Source organism: Neopelma chrysocephalum, unplaced genomic scaffold, assembly GCF_003984885.1.
Source record: "Neopelma chrysocephalum unplaced genomic scaffold, ASM398488v2 Primary Assembly neopelma1_26, whole genome shotgun sequence".
Classification (NCBI taxonomy): domain Eukaryota; kingdom Metazoa; phylum Chordata; class Aves; order Passeriformes; family Pipridae; genus Neopelma; species Neopelma chrysocephalum.
Window position 1 is genome coordinate 6,401,275 of NW_020897695.1, and position 17,577 is coordinate 6,418,851.

Here is a 17,577-nt window from a genome sequence, read left to right on the forward strand (position 1 = left end):
AAGGTTTTAAAAACATTCCTTTTAAACACACTTCCATTTGGAAGGCATTTGACTTGAAATAGATGCACAAAATCCAACTAAAAACTCTGCAAACTTTTACTTTAACCACCGATAAAAAAACAAAACAGGCAAATACAGGAGGAAAGGACAACACTAACCAACAACACTCCCCTTCCTCGGTAACCTCTGAATGGCTATTAAAATTGAAACTATTACCTGCGACTGAAAAGCAATTATATATTTCTGTAATGCTCTGAATAGGTTCATTCTGCAGCTGCCTGTCAGAACAACTTGCTATCATATGCCTAGTTATGTTATTTGACATAGATGCTTCATTTTCTAGAAAACACACTACGTGAATGTCCTCACTAGCGTCCTCACTAGCAGTGGAAAAAAGGAAAAGATAAACCCAATTTTTTAACATCCCTTGCAGTTGGTAATGTTTTGAAAGACCTTCTTCTGCCTTTTGGCCATCTAGCAGATGCATACAGAATCCATTTCCAGAATGCAGCCTGAATTATATTAGATATAACAGGAAATATTCACTGCTAGAAGAATTCACCCCTCCTTTATTTATTTAACTATGTAACTCATAAGCTCCTACCATCACATCTCAAAACTTAAAAATCTATGACCCAAAAATCTATGACCCAAAAATCTATTTTAACAGCATATACTCTAAAATTTCATTTTCAAACTGCAAAAAAAGTGAAGATTTTTACCGACTGAGTGAAAACTCTAACATTTGCTGAAAAATAACTACCTGTAAATTCCTTATAGGCAAAAAGAAGTTTTCAAATCTATGCAAGTTTCTTATTTTGTTTAAAAGACCAATGAGTAACTTAGTAACAACAACAAAAAAAAGTTCAGTGTTAGACTCATTCTTTGATACTGTATCCTTTCCTATTTTTGCTTTGACATACTGACCCATACTATGTCTAGGGTCTACTCTGAAATGCCGAGCATATTTGTTAAAATTACCTCAAATTAACTTGAATATCTTACTAATGTTGAATTAAAAAAAAAAATCTTACCTTATTAGAGCTTCATTTTCTGTTCATTCACTGAAAAGAGTAAAGAAATCTGTATTAAAGATCCATTTGATAAGAAGTACTTTATGAAGTTATAATTTTAGTTTCACTTCAATTAACACCAAAACTATGGGGTTCTTTTTACATAACTGGAATAAGTCTCCATTATTTTGGAGAGTTGATCATTCTCAGTACTCTGGGGTGGAGGTTTTTATTTACTTGCCATCTTACTATGCTGAAAAAACATTTAAAATGTTTTGGAAATATCAATACAAACAACTGATCTCACCAACTCATCACCCAAATTGCAGGCTGATTAGGCACACTCGATAGGTTTATTTTCACTGTAAGCTGTATTTTATGACCAGCATTTGTATTGCCATTATTTTTATCGGACATTTCATATTTTCTATTATGAGATGGGTTTGCATAGCAGTATGCCCACTCACAGTCTCCCAGCCTGGAAAGTTTTTTTAGAAGTAGCTATTTTCTGCCTAACCCCCAAACACGTAAGGTCAGTGGTGGTTTAGAAGAATGAAAGCATCAAGCCATTTCATTAAACACCTGCTTCAGCTAAGCCACTCTATATGACACATTTGTCAACAACTTACCAACATACACCACAAAATAAAAAAAAAAACAAAAAAGCTTTAAGATTATTCTGAAAAATTCAGGCATGACTCAGAACAATCAACGAATGTTGAGGCCTGCAAAAATATTAATTAACCTTTCATTTTCTTGTGAGTTTTGTTCAGCCCTTTACAACTGGGGAGAACTATTTGCAGGCATCAGTGTTATAATTGGGAATTGGTTCTGGTAATTCTGAAGTAAATGGGTATTTTTGCCACTAATGTATGCAAGACAAAATCACAGTTTTTCTTATTTCATTTTCTAAATTAGCATAATACACAGCATGAAATAGAAGTCTAATAAAATCTGACAATTATTAGCAGTATTTGTTGTAAAGCAGAGAAAATCATGCTGAGTCACAGGCAAAGCATCTCAACCTCTAGCACTTTCTGTACACTTCATTAGCCATCAGTCAGTATGGTTAGAGATTTACAGAAGAAGGGAAAACAAGGAGAGACCTTGTTCATCTTTGCCAAGGACGAATTCGAAGCTTGGCCTCAAAGCATGTGATCAACACAATGGTTGAAGAGACGAATTCTTTGCTCTGCAATGAAAATACTGTGATTTGGGGGACAGAGGGGTTAATAATAGTCTTCTAGAAATGAATCTGTCAATCTGAGGGAAGCGAAGCTTAAGTGAATAGCAGAAGTGCCTCTTCCCTTAATTTACAGTATGGTCACCTGATATTTTACGAGAGGCCTACAAAGTGAGACTATTTCAGAAATGTAACAGGTAAGCTGAAAGAGGGACATTCCTGGAGTGCAGAAAATCATGAGATAAACATGACCTGTTTTGAGAAAAGGCATGAGATCCCATTTTTATGAGTCAGCTCATGAGAGCTGGCTGACATTTACAATGTCTGATTTCCCACAACGGAGTATCTGCACATGTGTACCTTTAAAGGAAAAAGAATAACCATAAGGTTATTTAATTACTTAATAAAATATATAAAACTCTCATGGGTTTAATTTTCTACAGCTCCTTCTAATAATCAGCTATTAAAAACATTCATCAGCACCAGATTCCTAAGAGGTAATTTAAGAAAGGTTTTGCTGTAATCAAAGGACAGAACCAGTAGGTATTTTATCACTGGATGCTACGCAGGGTTTCAATAGGATTGAGTGGGATTTATTACAGCGCGGGCTAAATCCTTCTTACTTTTCTCATGCAAAACACCCATTGAAGCTAGACAGAGTGCAACTGAGGACATATTACATCTCTGATTCTTTATTACTCACCTGTCACAATACTAGAGTGGTCCACAGCACAAAATTTATGGGACCAGAATGGTTCTTTCTGGGAAGGGAAAGGAGTATCTTACAGGAGAGCCTGTTTTAATCATAAAGCAGGTACAGAGGCAAGTCTGAAGAAGACTAAAAGTCATCCTGGACTTGTGACAAGATCCACAGCTTTTAAAGCAAAGTATTTCCATGCTACAAACACAGCACAAGCTGCTTTGAAGCATATTTAGTGCATCCTACATACTTTTAAAGAAGAATGAAAGCTTACTTTGGCAGGGTTTGTGACTCCCATAAAGAAAAAATCCCTAGCATGCTTCAAGAAACGATTTGCATAGGTTTTCCTTATCTGATCTAGCTGTTGATAACAGGACAAGCTATAATGAGGGCCATGAGCACCTCCCATCATAGGTTCTCACGGGCCCTGCTGCCTCTCTAGCTGATGGTCTCAGCAGACATTTGTTCATGAGGACCCACTACTGTTCTCCATCAGGTAGCAGGAAGCTTCAGTCTTCAGATGACCTGGCTTCTATCCAAGTGGAGATAACCCCCACCCCAGTGTGCCTGAAACCACAGTGGGTAAGTGAGGTTCCAAGAGTTCAATGGTCCCTGCAGAAGACTTGTCCGGTTTCCTGTTTATCCGTCTCTGACACCTTAGTAAAGAGTTTCACTCTTTCAAAAGTGTGGGCTCTACACTTTCAAATAAAAATATGATACTTCCTGTTTATTGCTTGTACTTCATGCTTAATGCCTCCTTGCTTAGATGGAGGGAGAGAGCGTTACCAAAAAAAAAAAAAATCAAGACATTTTCATTGCAATATTCAGATGTATCATTTTTCTAAGCATATGCCTCTTTACACTAAAATCTATACTTGCTGCCAGTCACCAAATGTGTTAACTCTGGACAGACTCTGGAAGGATTCTAGCAGACTGCCTCAAAGGCACATCAGTACCACTAAGTTAAACCAAGCAGACAACTGTCCACACTCAGTGACAACAGGCTGTGTAAATTCAACAAGGTATTTACCACTATCCTTTGAATTCAGGTTAAAAAAAAATCAAATCTTTCTGCAAGCTCCATCTTTTTCAGAACAACTTCTCATGAACCAATCCTGTAAATACTAAAACTAACACTAAAAAAAATCTACTGACAGAGATTGTTTTTACGATGTACTTTCCTATTGATGCTATTCATGATTTTTCTCAAAGAAGATTTACCACTGACTCATCGGACCACAGAAAATCAATATGATTGGACAGCAGAACAAATTTCCTCCTTTGCCACATTTAGAAAATTCCTGACTGCATGGAGTTGTACACATAAAAATGTTCCTTTTTGTTTTGGTCATTATTATTTCACCTTTTCTGTTTAGCGGAAACTGCAAAACTGAAGATACAGAAACATATCTTGCCATTAACTAAAATAGGGGTTTGATCCCTATAATGAATACACCCAATTAGCTAAAACAAGTTATTTCCAAATGATCCAGCACTTATCCACTATGCAGTAGGAGAAAAGACATCCAGGTGCACTTGAGAAAATTTAAATTACATATTCTGCCTACGTCTTTGAGGAGATATCAGATCAGGGACGAGAGCACTGCTTTTCGTCTTAAAATTTTCCTCTTATCCAACAAAATCCCATTCATCCTATTAATACTTACTTTCAGGCTCCTGACATCCATCACAGACATCTTCATTTAGAAAAAAACAAAGTTACGAAAAGATGGAAATCTATTCAGTTCTCTAGACAGATTCACAACCACCCCAGAATTTGTTTCAGTTTACTTTTGTAGTCCCTGTAGAATCCTCTGATGTTCAGCAGTCCACAAAGAGACTGACTGAACAAAGTAACTACAATTTCCTTTTTCACAAAAGTCGACAAAAAGCTACCCAGACCTGAAAAAGCCACAGAGTTCTTATTCCATCAGAGCCAAGGAAGGAAAAAGAAAGGGGTGGGGGACCAACAATCCTGACCAGGAGATAAATTCACTCTTAAAGCCACACCAGTAAGTTTGGCTTTCAGTTCTGCTGTTTAGCAGCTCCTAGTAAGAATTAAAATGCATGTCGGGGGGGGGAAAAGAAAAAAAAAAAAAGAAAAAAATATCAGAGAAAACTCACTGACCTCCCTCAGCAAAGCTCTTCCTCAAGATGCAATGAACTCTGCTGGCACAGAAAGGTAACTTAATTCTTCCTGCCACACCAGTCTTGACTCAAGGCCATTTGATTTCACAGTTCCAATACTTGCAGTAGTTAGCAAGTTGTGCCATGCACTCTGTAGAGTGAAAAGCCATGACTGCAGCATGCCAAAGTCTAATCTGTGACAGGCATTCTCATTTCTGGAGAAAGGCATGCCTTGGATTGGGCAGTGCTGCAAGGCAGCAGACAGGCCTGTGTGCACAGCCTAAACTCTGAGACCTAGAGATGCATCCTGAGAATGTTTACTACCAGTACAATGCTAATCACAATCATGATGCGGGTATATGCTCTCTGCAGGATAAAAGAGTAGAAGAAAGCCAGTGTTTAGATTGGACAGCAAAGACAAGATCATAGCTGGAAGGCAGAAAACTCATAAAATAGTTCCGGATAAAGCATACATACAGATTAAAAATTAACCACTGTTGCCAAAAAAACACACATAACCCCACCCACAGCTATACATGCCTATGTATGACTGCCAAATGCAAGAGGAATATGTGCTCTATGCTCTGCTGCCCCATCACCATGACCAGTCACAGAGCCACCATCTCACATCTGTCCTGCTCCTCAAGAAAATGCCCAAAAAAGCATCACCATTTATTATTGCTCGTAATGACTGGCTGTCATAAAAATCACGGACTTCAATGATTTTTTGGAAGCTAGTCCTCCTTCTGGGTCTAAGAAGTCTTAAATTTTGGCCAGGTAGCTTGGCCCAACTGTGCAGAGTAGAAATAATGAGGAAACAAAAATCACCATTGCTATCGCTGTATGCTTGTTGAGACCATTCTAGAGAATAAAAACTCACAGCTGCTTTACCGAAAATGCTACAAATAAGCTGTCCAGAAGCTATTATCTTCTCCAGTAAATGATGAGTCCACAGACAGTAATGTCTGCAGTCCTGTTTTGCCAGCATTTCCATTACAATTCTCTGTTTTAATGAAGAATTAACAAGATTAAAATACACTTGGGCAAGTACACCTTCAAGTTCTATTACAGTACATTGTATTAACATTATCAATGTTAATGTCACAATTCTCCTTGACTTAAAAAAAGACAAAGATAAATTAATTTACTTTTAAAATAAAAACTGTACCAAACATAATAGTTTAAAACCTTCAAACTTATTTCTCTATTTTTATAAAAAATACATTATTTATGCCATTAAAAGGAAAAGCTTATTGTTGCAATGAAAGAGTTTATTGAATTCAAGAGAACTAAAGCAGATTCCAGAAAAGGGCAGCTATTCTCTCTGTGTATAACATAAGCATATGCCCTAAACCCAATTATTTTCTTCCTCTGAAAGGTCTTCAACAATTTCATCTCTGTAGGGCCTGGCCCAGTGCCACTGAAAGTAAAATGATGTACATTGTAGCCACCAAGAAACCTTGCATTCACCTTAGACTTGAAAACCTTGGCTAGGACCAAAAACTCAGTTGCAAAAAGCATCAGGATGTTGAAAACAGGCCTTCATACATATTTTTGAACTACTGATGTTCATCACTTTTCTGACTATTGCCCAAACCTTAAAAAACCCGTAACTAATAGTCAAATCTGAGGGGAACCTTCAGGCTTTACATGCAACGTATTGCAAACTCAGAGGTATACACCCCACATGTGTTTATCCATATACTGCAGTTATCGGTGAAAGTCACCACTTCTGAGATTGATGGTACAAACAGCACCCTGGAATTTTCTCGTCTCTTCCTCCAGCTTACTGAAGAGGAACCCAGGGAGCAAACGAGCTGAGACAGCCAAACAAGGTTTCATCATCCATTCAATCATCCTTAGATATAGATTGTTTTACACTAGATGCCTGATTTTAATCATTGTGTGTATGACTGAGTAAGCATAAACCACAGCAGAGATCAGACTTTGGACCTTCAAACCTTTTATCAGAAAGCACATATTTTTCTGCTTATAATTACCCCACTGACATGAGAATGATTATTGTTATCTTAATTGTCCCTAGTTTTCTTCTATGGGATGGCTGAACTAAAAAAAACTAGTATCTTCAAGGACAAATGTACAGTAAGTATTACTGCATAATATCCCCAGCCAGTGAAGTTCGTTATTGAGTCTTGGAATAAAATATGACAGACTTTGTTATGTTATCTTTTTCAGGGTGTCAGTACCAATCCAACACATCCCAGAACATAATAAAGGCAGGCTGTCATCAACTCATGACACATTCAGAATACGTAATTTTTTTCCCCACTGCTTTTTCTAATAACTAAGTTGGTGGTGCTCTGTTGTCCTTGAGATGGTGGATGACAACCATCACACCTGCACACAGGAGTGCAGCTGTCATGGTAATTCCACCCAAAATTAAAGCAAATTCTATGAAAGCAAAGGTTTAATACATGCTTCTAACGGTGGAAAAATACAGTGAACTGGTCTGTAGTATATTAACTGCTTTGTCTTTGATTTTAGGAACTTTTTTGTTACATTTCTTTCTTCTACTTTTTTCCTACCTATATGGCACGTGCCTTCATTTAAGTCCTAAGTATAGCACATGTCCCAGTAAATCGTCCCAAAGCAGTTCAGAACTGTGGCACAGACTGCATGATCTGAGCAAGAAATACGTCCTAAAGCTCTGCAAACATTTTGAAAGATATGATAAATACCCAAAGAATAAATAAAATGGAAATCTGACATTTGAAAGTCAGTGGAAGCAAGCTTAAAGAGAAGAGTAATTTCTTCTTATTTATGGTACTGTAAAGATTTTCAGGTATATTGTACAAAAATGCTGTATGATTATCAGGCAGCAATTCTGCTGGGAAGTGCTTTTCACATGCCAGTTTTGGTTCCCTATATAAGAAACAGACAATGAAACAGAAACTGGTATTTCTAAGAAGAGCTTTGGAAATCGTCTCCCTATGCCCAGTATATAGAGCAAACATAAACCTTCACTGAAACAAAGTTATATTTCACTAGTGTCTGCAGCTGCCTAACTTCATCTTCTGTGAAGACGTGGTGGAAAACACTGTTAGTGACAATGACATCATTTGCTAGTGATAACCAACTATGACTAAATAAAAAATATTGTTGAATCAAGGTTTTCTGGCTAAGCTAACAGGATAAAAGCCTTAAGAAATTATATTTGCTTTATTTTGTGGAGCTAAGGTCAAGCATGCTGAAGCTCCCAGGTTTTTTTTGAAAGGTGGATTTGGGCTAAACTCCAATTAAGAGACAAACTGACAGATTTAGACATTTGTTTAGGAACTATGTAGCAATGTGTCAAAGCCAATCCACTGGCATTGTCTTTTATGTTTATTTCTACCAAATGAAATCAGAATTAAAAAAATCTATCAAAGAACTCAAATTCAAAACTGCATTCATGCACATGGAAAACCTTTGAATGCACAACCAGCAGGAAAGGGGAAAGTGGTATTTTCCCCACTTTGGATGCTCCATAAAAAAAGGTTTCATTTACACGTCTGTATTTTTAGAAAGATGGTGGTATTTGCTGCTTTCTTCCCCCAGTATATCATGGATAATATTCAGCTGCCACGTTTATGAGGTATTTGCAATTGTAAATTAACAGACAAATTACAGCAAGAGGGTTTATGCATAAGGATATATTAAAAGAAATACTATACTCAAAATAACTTTTTAAAAAAAATCCTCTGAGCATTATCACCACTTACACTAAGGACCCTTTTATTATGTTACCATAAAAAGGATTCAAAATGCTTGTCATCCCTAAAGGATGCCTGCAGACTCTGCCAAGCTCTCCTGCATAGGCTGAAGTTGATAGCATATACCTGTTTTATGGTTAGCAAATTATGACAAACGAGCAGAGCAAACTTTGAGCCCAAAACAAAACACACTAAAGGTAGACGATGTACTCCAGCAACCAGCCAAAGCACGTCAGCTGCTGCAAACCTTGGCAGTGAAACGGGAGCAGAGACCAAAAGGTGGTGCGTGCCGTCCCCACCAGCCAACACCAAGAAGCTGCACAGTTTGTTGCACAACAAGCACAAGCAGAACCACTGATCAATGAGCCCACTCTGCCTGTGGATCAGGCTACCATAAGGACACCTGCACATGAAGGACAATGCATCCACTAAGTAACACACCACTGAGGACAACGACCATATTCTTGCCTTTGCACTGGTCCATCTGGTCACGAAAGGCACTTGGACATGCAGGAGTGGGATGCCTCAATGTATGGGAGATGCAGCCAGTATTCTGGATCTCCCATTCCCCCAGCAGCTTCCTGAGGACAGGTGTTCCCTGTGCACCAGAGACCTGTGCCTGGTTGCACAGCATTCCCCAGGGGACCCGTACCAGTTAAAGTTGTGCTCTGAGGATGCTTTGAACCAAACTGCCAGCCAGCTTGTCCCAGCAGTGAGGAAACACAAAAAAGATGACTTCAAGAATCCCATCATCTGAATTAAAGAGGATGTTAGGTTAGGTTTCACTTCAATATATTCCATGAGCAGAACGTAGCTGAGAAGTTAATTTACAATATGGTGCACATTGGTCATTTAGTTATCAATTGCCACTATAGTTTCTGTTCTTGTTAAGTCAGGAACATTTCTACATCTCCTCAAAATAAAACATTGAGCTGGGAATCACAAATAAAGTCAAAACATTTTGTATAAATTTATCCTAGGATCCTTTTGATCCTACTGGCTTTTTGGTAATTAGAATGGGAGAATCTGACCATTATTCAAGAAACTACAGTAAAAAACCCTGGAATTACTTTCCCAAACATCTTCTCTACGATCAGTAATTCATTATCATAGATTTTGATAAATCTATGATAGATTTTGTAAACAACTGATTTTGTAAACAAGTTAGATTTTGTAAACAATTGATTATTGGTGTAATAGCAAGCAATTCTGTATTGGATTTTTAGGGTTACACTTGAACAAACTGAAACAGTTACTAGTGCAATATATGACCAAAAAAAAAAATCCAGCTCAGGATATTCTATGATTCTATGACAAAGCAAGTGAATATTGCAGCAAAGCTACAATGAATCATAAATCTGCATTTTTAATTTTAAAAACCAGAAGAGCTTTTGTTATATATAATATTTCAACTTTTGTGTTTGATCCCGAAATTAAAAAAAAACGATCTATGACTTTGGTATTTGGGATTGGTCATATGGACTATGTAATGGAAAAGCTCTATAACTTATCCGAATCATTATTTTATTTTGTTCTCCTGTGGTTACAATTGTTCATTGGTAATTAGATCCAGCCATAACAACTCATTGTGCAAAATGCATACTCTGTTTTAATCAAAATCTTGGACGGCATTTTGGATGGCATCTTTAAAAACTTGGACAGAATACTCTGTGGTTTCCTCACCGATGAAGAATCAAAGTGATTAACTATGAACACATCTTCCACTGAATGCTGACAGTTATTATCAGGTTATTTTGATGAGCAGCTGCTTGTTTCATGGAACTATTCTAGATTCCTTCCTGTTCTGTACCTGCTTTCTTCACTCAAAACAATAATGAAGTGAAAACCTGTCCCACAGGATACATCCATGGTGAATTCGTAAATAATCTTTTAATTTCCATTTTATGCTATGCTGAAAGCGATGCATTAAACACAAAATATGTCTGTGATAGTCTCATCTATTTGAAATCAGATCTTTTTATTTATGATGTTCAAATTATTTTCCCCATTGTTTTAGCAGTGAAGAGAAATGGTCAGTGTTTGAGAATGAAACACACCAACAAGGTCATGCTTACGGACTGTTTTCGTACATGCACTTTGGTGACAAGGTACTCATTCAGATTATCCTCACTGATGCCAAAAATCTGAAAAATGTTTCTTTGCCAGGAATAAACACAGCACTCCATTTTTTTTCTATCAATACATAAATTGTCATTCAATGGCACTTTTGATTTTGGTGCTGCTATTTTAAGAACCCTTGCTAGGTTTTACATTTTGCTCCATAAGATTCAGTTATTTCTTTTATGTCAGCCCATTCAGCAACTTCTTTCCTGCTGTCTCGCCCCACTGCAGCCCCAAGGAGACACAGACTCACAAACTGTGGTTTGCTCTTGCCTAATCACCTCTTCCTAATGGAAAAGCAACATTGTTTAGCGTGTTTGTTGGGATTGAGCGGACCCTCAGCAAATCTGCTGATGACACCAAGCTGTGTGGTGTAATCAACACACTGGAGGGAAGAGATACCACCAAAGAGACCTTGACAGGCTTGAGAGGTGGGCCTGTGCAATACTTATCAAGTTTAACAAGGCCATGTGCAAGATCCTGCACTAGTGTTGGTGCAGTCCCAAACTCAGATACAGGGTGGGTGGAGAAAGGATAGAGAGCAGACCTGAGGAGAAAGATTTGGAGGTGTTGGTGGATGAAGAGCTGGACACGAGTCAGCAATGTGCACTTGCAGCCCAGAAAGGCAACTGTACCCTTGGCTGCATCCAAAGCAGTGTGACCAGCAAGTCAAGGGAGGTGATTCTCTTCCCCTACTCTGCTGTTGTGAGACCCCACCTGGAGTACTGTATCCAGCTCTGGGGCTCCCAGCAGAAGGACGCGGACCTGCTGGAGCAAGTCCAGAGGAGGGCCATGAAGGCAATCACAGGGCTGGAGCACCTCTCCTATGAAGATAGAGGGAATTGATGTTGTCCAGCTAAGAAAAGAGAAGGCTCCAGCATGACCTTAGAGCACCTTCCAGTACCTGAAGAGAGCCTACAAGAGACCTGGAGAGGGACTTTTTACATGGACATGTAGTGACAGGATAAGGCGGAATGGCTTTAAACTGAAAGACAGCAGACTTAGATTAGATATTAGGAAGAAATTCTTTACTATGAGGGTGGTGAGGCACTGGAAAAGGTAGTCCAGAGAAGTTCTGGGTGCCCCCTCCCTGGACATATTCAAGGCAAGGCTGGATGAGGACTTGAGCAACCTGGTCTAGTGGAAGGTGTCTTTACCCACAGCAGGTCCCTTCCAACCCAAACCATTCTGTAATTCTGTGATTCTATCAAATACTCACAAAATCAGTGTTTTAAGGGCTGTAAAGAGAAAATTACAGAGGGTTCTAAAATGTTCTTTAGCCATCAGTTATTCCTGCTTGCCTTCCCCTTGCAATAATACAGGCAATAATACATTTTATAATAAATTACATTATATCATAAATTATAGTATCATCGCATTACATCGTATTATGTAACTACAGATGTAAAAATTTGTCTGATTTTAATCTTTTCACCTTTTTGAATTATGAGAATCTTTCAAACACGGTCTGAAAGGAAATATAATAAACTCTGTTTGCACATACAACTGGTGATTTTGGATGCCTGGCCATTTCGCCGACAAACTAAAATGTCTTTAATAAAACCTTGTTTCCAGCAAGAACTGAATACCATCTTTACGATGTTTTAGGTTATGCACTCTAAAATGGCCTTATGCCAAATTATGAGTCATTTTTGAAAGTCTAAGATCCTGTTTCTAGTATCAAAACCCAGCAAAAAATAAATTCCTTAACTATTATCAGAGTAGCACCATCGTTTGGAAAAAATGAAAGCTCACTTTGGTTGGTTTCTTTTGTAAAACAAAATGAAACACCACAGGCAAGGTTTTCAACTGACAAGTTAAAAAACAAACAAACAAAACCCACAAAAATAAGCCTTCTTCATAAATGGAGGAAATAAAAAGTATTTTTGATTTCTCACAAACAACTTCTGCCTGTATTTTAGGAGAAAAATCATAATAGGAGTAACAAAAAGAAACGAGCACTAATGGGATCCCTCAATCTGCCTCACGCGAGGTTGGCTTCAAGGTACCTACCACACCTGAAATGTTTCTACACTAATGCACGCAGCATGAGGAACAAACAAGAGGAGCTCAAAGATTTGGCCCAGTCACAGAGATTTGACATCACTGGCATAACTGAAACCTGGTGGGATGAGACCTGTGACTGCAGTGCCCTGTTGGATGATTACAGGCACTTCAGGAGGGATAGGCAGGGCAGAAGAGACAGAGGGGTGGCACAGCATGGAGAAGGCTTAGAATGTATGGAGCTCACAGTTGGCAATGGAACAGTTGAGAGCCTCTGGGTAAGAATCAAGGGGCAAACAAATAATGGGGATGTCATTGTGGGAGTCTGCTATAGACCTCCCAGCCAGGATGATGACACCAACAAACTATTCTTTGAGGAACTAAGAGTTCTAAGTCAAGTGCTCTTGTCCTTATGGGGGACTTCAACTTGCCAGAAATCAACTGGGAGCATCACACAGGTGGTACAACCTGGGCCAGAAGATTCCTAAAAAACCTGGATGACAACTTTATGGAACAGGTCCTAAGGGAGTTGACTCAGAAAGATGCTCTTCTTGATCTGCTGCATGTCAACAGAGTGGATTTCATGAGCAAACTAGAGATTGGTGGCCGTCTTGGCCACAGCAACCACAAAGCAATCAAGTTTAAAATCTCTGTTGGCAGGAGGAAAAGTGCCAGCAAAACCTCAACTCTGGACATAAGGAGAGTAAACGTCAGGCTGCTCAGGGAATTAGTAAATAAGGTCCCCTACAAAAATGTTTTTGCAGGTGCAGGGGTCCATCAGTGCTGGTCACTTTTCAAACATCACCTGCTGAGGGCACAGGAACAGCATTTCCCAAATGCTGGAAGTCAAGCAGGTGAAGCAGAAGGCTGACCTAGCTGAGTAGGGATCTTCTCTTGGAAATAAGACAAAAAAGGAAGGTGTATGCCCAGTACAAGCAAGGTCAGGTGACATGGGAAGAATTCAGAGATGCTCCTTGCTGCTGTACGGAGAAAATTCATCTGGCCGAAGCTCAGCTGGAGTTGAAGCTGGGCAGAAATGTGGAGGACAGTAGAAAGAGTTTTTTCTAATACATTAATGGCAATAGACAGTATAGAAACATCACTGGCCTCTTACAGGATGGGAATGGTCACCTCACAAACAGGGATAAAGACAACGCAGAGGTGTTTAACACATTCTTTACCTCTGTCTTCAACATGGATGATTGACCAAGGGGGTCTCAGTGCCCTGAGCTGGAGGACCATGACTGCAAGAATGATCAACTCCCAGTCAACTCTGAAATTGTGCGGGATCTGCTGCTCCCACTGGATCCCTACAAATCTAGGGGGTCTGATGGAATTCATTCCAGAATCCTCAAAGAGCTAACTGATGTCATTGCAAAACCTCAATGATTCTTGAGCAGTCTTGGGAATCCAGAGAAGTCCCAGCTGACTGGAAGCTGGCAAACATTGTCCCAGTTTTCAAGAAGGGCAAGCAGGACCACGGAAACTACAGGCCTGTCAGTCTCACTTTAGTGCCTGGTAAAGTTATGGAGAAGATTATTCTGGGAGGTATTGAAAAACATCTGAAAGACAACATAGTCATTGATCACAGCCATCATGGCTTCATGAGAGGAAATTCCTGCTAATCAAACCCGATTTCCTTTTAGGATAAGGTAACCCACCTAGTTGACCAAAGGAAAGGCAGCTGATGTAATCTTTTTGGATTTCAGTAAAGCTTTCAATATTGTCTCTCACAGGATCCTTCTGGACAAAACATCCAGCACACAGCTGGATAAACACATCACGTGTTGGGTGAGCAATTGGCTCATGGGTCGAGCACAGAGGGTAACAGTGAATGGGGTAACATCAGACTGGTGAACTGTCACTAGTGGGGTTCCACAGGGCTCCATCTTAGGCCCTCAACAGCTTCATAAATAACTCGGACACAGGACTGGAAGGGATACTAAGCAAGTTTGCAGATGATGCAAAACTGTGAGGACCTGTTGACTCCCTCAAAGGCAGGGAGGCCCTGCAGAGAGACCTTGACAAATTAGAGGACTGGGCAATCACCAACCATATGAAGTTCAACAAGGGAAAGTGCCAGATTCCGCACGTGGGATGGGGCAACCCTGGATGTTTGTACAGACTGGGGAATGAAATGCTGGAAAGCAGTGCCACAGAAAGGGACCTGGGGGTCCTGGTCAACGGCAAGTTGAATATAAGTCAGGAGTGCCTTGGCAGCCAGGAGGGCCAACCGTGTCCTGGGGGGCATCAGGCAAAGCATCACCTGGTCTGTTCAGCCTGGAGAAGAGACTGAGAGGAGACCTCATTGCAGTTACAACTTCCTCATAAGAGGAAGAGGAGGGGCAGACACTGATCTCTTCTCTGTGGTGACAAGTGACAGGACTCAAGGGAATGGCCTGAAGTTGTGTCAGTGAGGTTTAGGTTAGATATTAGAAAAAGGTTCTTCACCCAGAGGCTGGTTGGGCACTGGAACAAGCTCCCCAGGGAAGTGGTCACAGCACCAAGCCTGACAGAGTTCAAGAAGCATTTGGACAATACTCTCAGGCACATGGTGTGATTCTTGGACCAGGAGTTGGACTCGATGATCCTTGTGGGTCCCGTGCAACTTGGCATATTTTGTGATTCTGTGAAAAGCTTGTCTACTTTTTTGACATGGTAGTTTATATGCCACATCAGCCCACTTCAAGCACTGTGCCTCTAAGAGTTTAAACTAAACATATCATATTTCTATCACTGAATATAAATGCGAAGGGTCAAAATCACAAAAAATTTACCTAGTAAAACTATCATACATGGCAGTTTGCCTGTACAACACTTGAAGAATTGACATTTCAAAATTCTTAAATTCTGCTTTGCCCTGAGAAGAGACATCAAAAAGCAAAGACTGGTGGGACAGCAGCCTGCTTCCTTGTCACACAACTTTTATGTATGTAATTCCAAGCAAGTTCTGTAAAGTGACTGACAGACATAAATTTTCGGGGGGGGGGGAAATCAGCATAGCTGAAATTAGTTGGTTGAATGCTACAGCACGGCAGACAGCAACTCTATATGCCAGCACAGCAGGAAAAAAAAACTCAATTGCTTTTAATAGACAAGCATTTAGTGCAACTAATATAATCTGGAGTGACATTTCCCCCTGTCTATTATGTAAGATGAAAGCTAAACTTGTGCTTTTATACAGTATACAGCCTATCTTCAACACACCGCCTAATCAGCTTTCTTTCCACTTTTAAGGTATTTTAGTAGCAAAAAAGGGGGGACTTATCACATCCTTGAGATTCCTTCTTAAACTCTTATTTTCTTCCACTCTGTGCTCATGTTGCCACACAGGCAGACTTCAATAGGAACTGTTCCTTGTTTAGTTAGCATGGTTCATATTCTATATCTAACAACCTCTCAAAGAATTTTAACTCTCCACAGAAAATCATTTAAAAGATGAAGAAAAATCCAGGAAACTCCACAGAGAAAACATGGAATTTCAAAAATCACTGACAATCAATCCATTTTACCAGCATTATTGCCTAACACCTCCTTTTCTAAATTTCAGGAAAAGAAGTGAAAAGGAAAGGAAATGGGTAGTTAGAGAGATCACCATTTTTATAAGTCAGGCATCATCCAGAATGTGTGATATCTATCTACCTTTGTGACAGCAATTATCCCTGACAAGATTTTCAAAATGGCATTCAGCAGCAGACTTAGAGAGATCAGGAACTGTCCAAAAAAAGAGCAAAACAGATAATGACAGACTTGCTCTGTTAAAACATTCGTTTATAACTTCAAGATACTTAAATTAATAGCTAATTCTTTCCCAGTCTTTCTGTTCATCTATGGCTATTCACCTCTGTGCTGCCACTGGATAAAGCTGATATCTTAACTGTAATCCCTTCAAGATAGCCAGCTCCGATAGACTGGCTTGTTTTTAATGTATTTTGATAGACAAATAAAGCTAAGTGCCAAGAAGTCTGCATATTTAAGATTCAGTACTCAAAGAAGTGAGTGATTAAAATCTAGTGATTTTGCAAGACAAGTTCATAAGGGCTATAAATACAGCACATAGCATCAAAAGACCTCATCAGCCAGACATCTGAGTACCAGAAGGAGACACAAGGCATAAAAGAAATCAAACCTTCAAAAACAACGTACCAAATTGATTAGGCAACACTGGAAGACTGAGTTGTACAGTAGACACTTTATTGTGCATATATGCCAAACATGTTTATGATTCCTCTTAAAAGACCTGTCTTGCATTATCGTGGTAGTACCAGATAGTTCATGCCCCACCTGCCTTCCCAAACTGTGTATCCCACAAGGTACATATCACCTCCTGAAAGGGCACTAAAAATGTCCTACCCTGATGCTTTTAGAGCCAGATCATGAGCAGGAATCTCTGACTTTCCCAGTCTGAGGCAGGAGTATTCAGCATACATGCACAGACAACACTGCAGAGCTTGTTGGACTACCTACAAGAGAGATGCTGACCACTGAACCAGCTCTGCACACCATGTTGTAGTCTGTAAGTCTCCTGCTCTCTCTCAGAGCTGCACATCTGCTGAACCATGCCACTGATGCTACCCCATGCATCTGATGGAAAGCCTCCTCCACGTGAAGCCTTCTTTTGGGAGCACCGAAGTGGATGTAAGACACAGCAGCTGCTGTGCTACTGCACTGACCACCCCGGGGTGCCGTGCCTAGGAGGTACCAATGCCCGGTTCT

The 17,577-nt window shown here is 39.6% G+C and overlaps 1 protein-coding gene across 1 annotated transcript in view; it reads right to left on the reverse strand.

Moving 5' to 3' along the window:
* The window catches only part of THRB (thyroid hormone receptor beta), a 161,739-nt gene that overhangs the window by 127,952 nt on the left and 16,210 nt on the right, over window positions 1-17,577 (reverse strand). The window contains exon 2 of the mRNA XM_027675401.1: window positions 1,035-1,064. The gene's annotated coding sequence lies outside the window, so the exon portion shown is untranslated. The remainder of the gene's footprint in view (window positions 1-1,034; window positions 1,065-17,577) is intronic.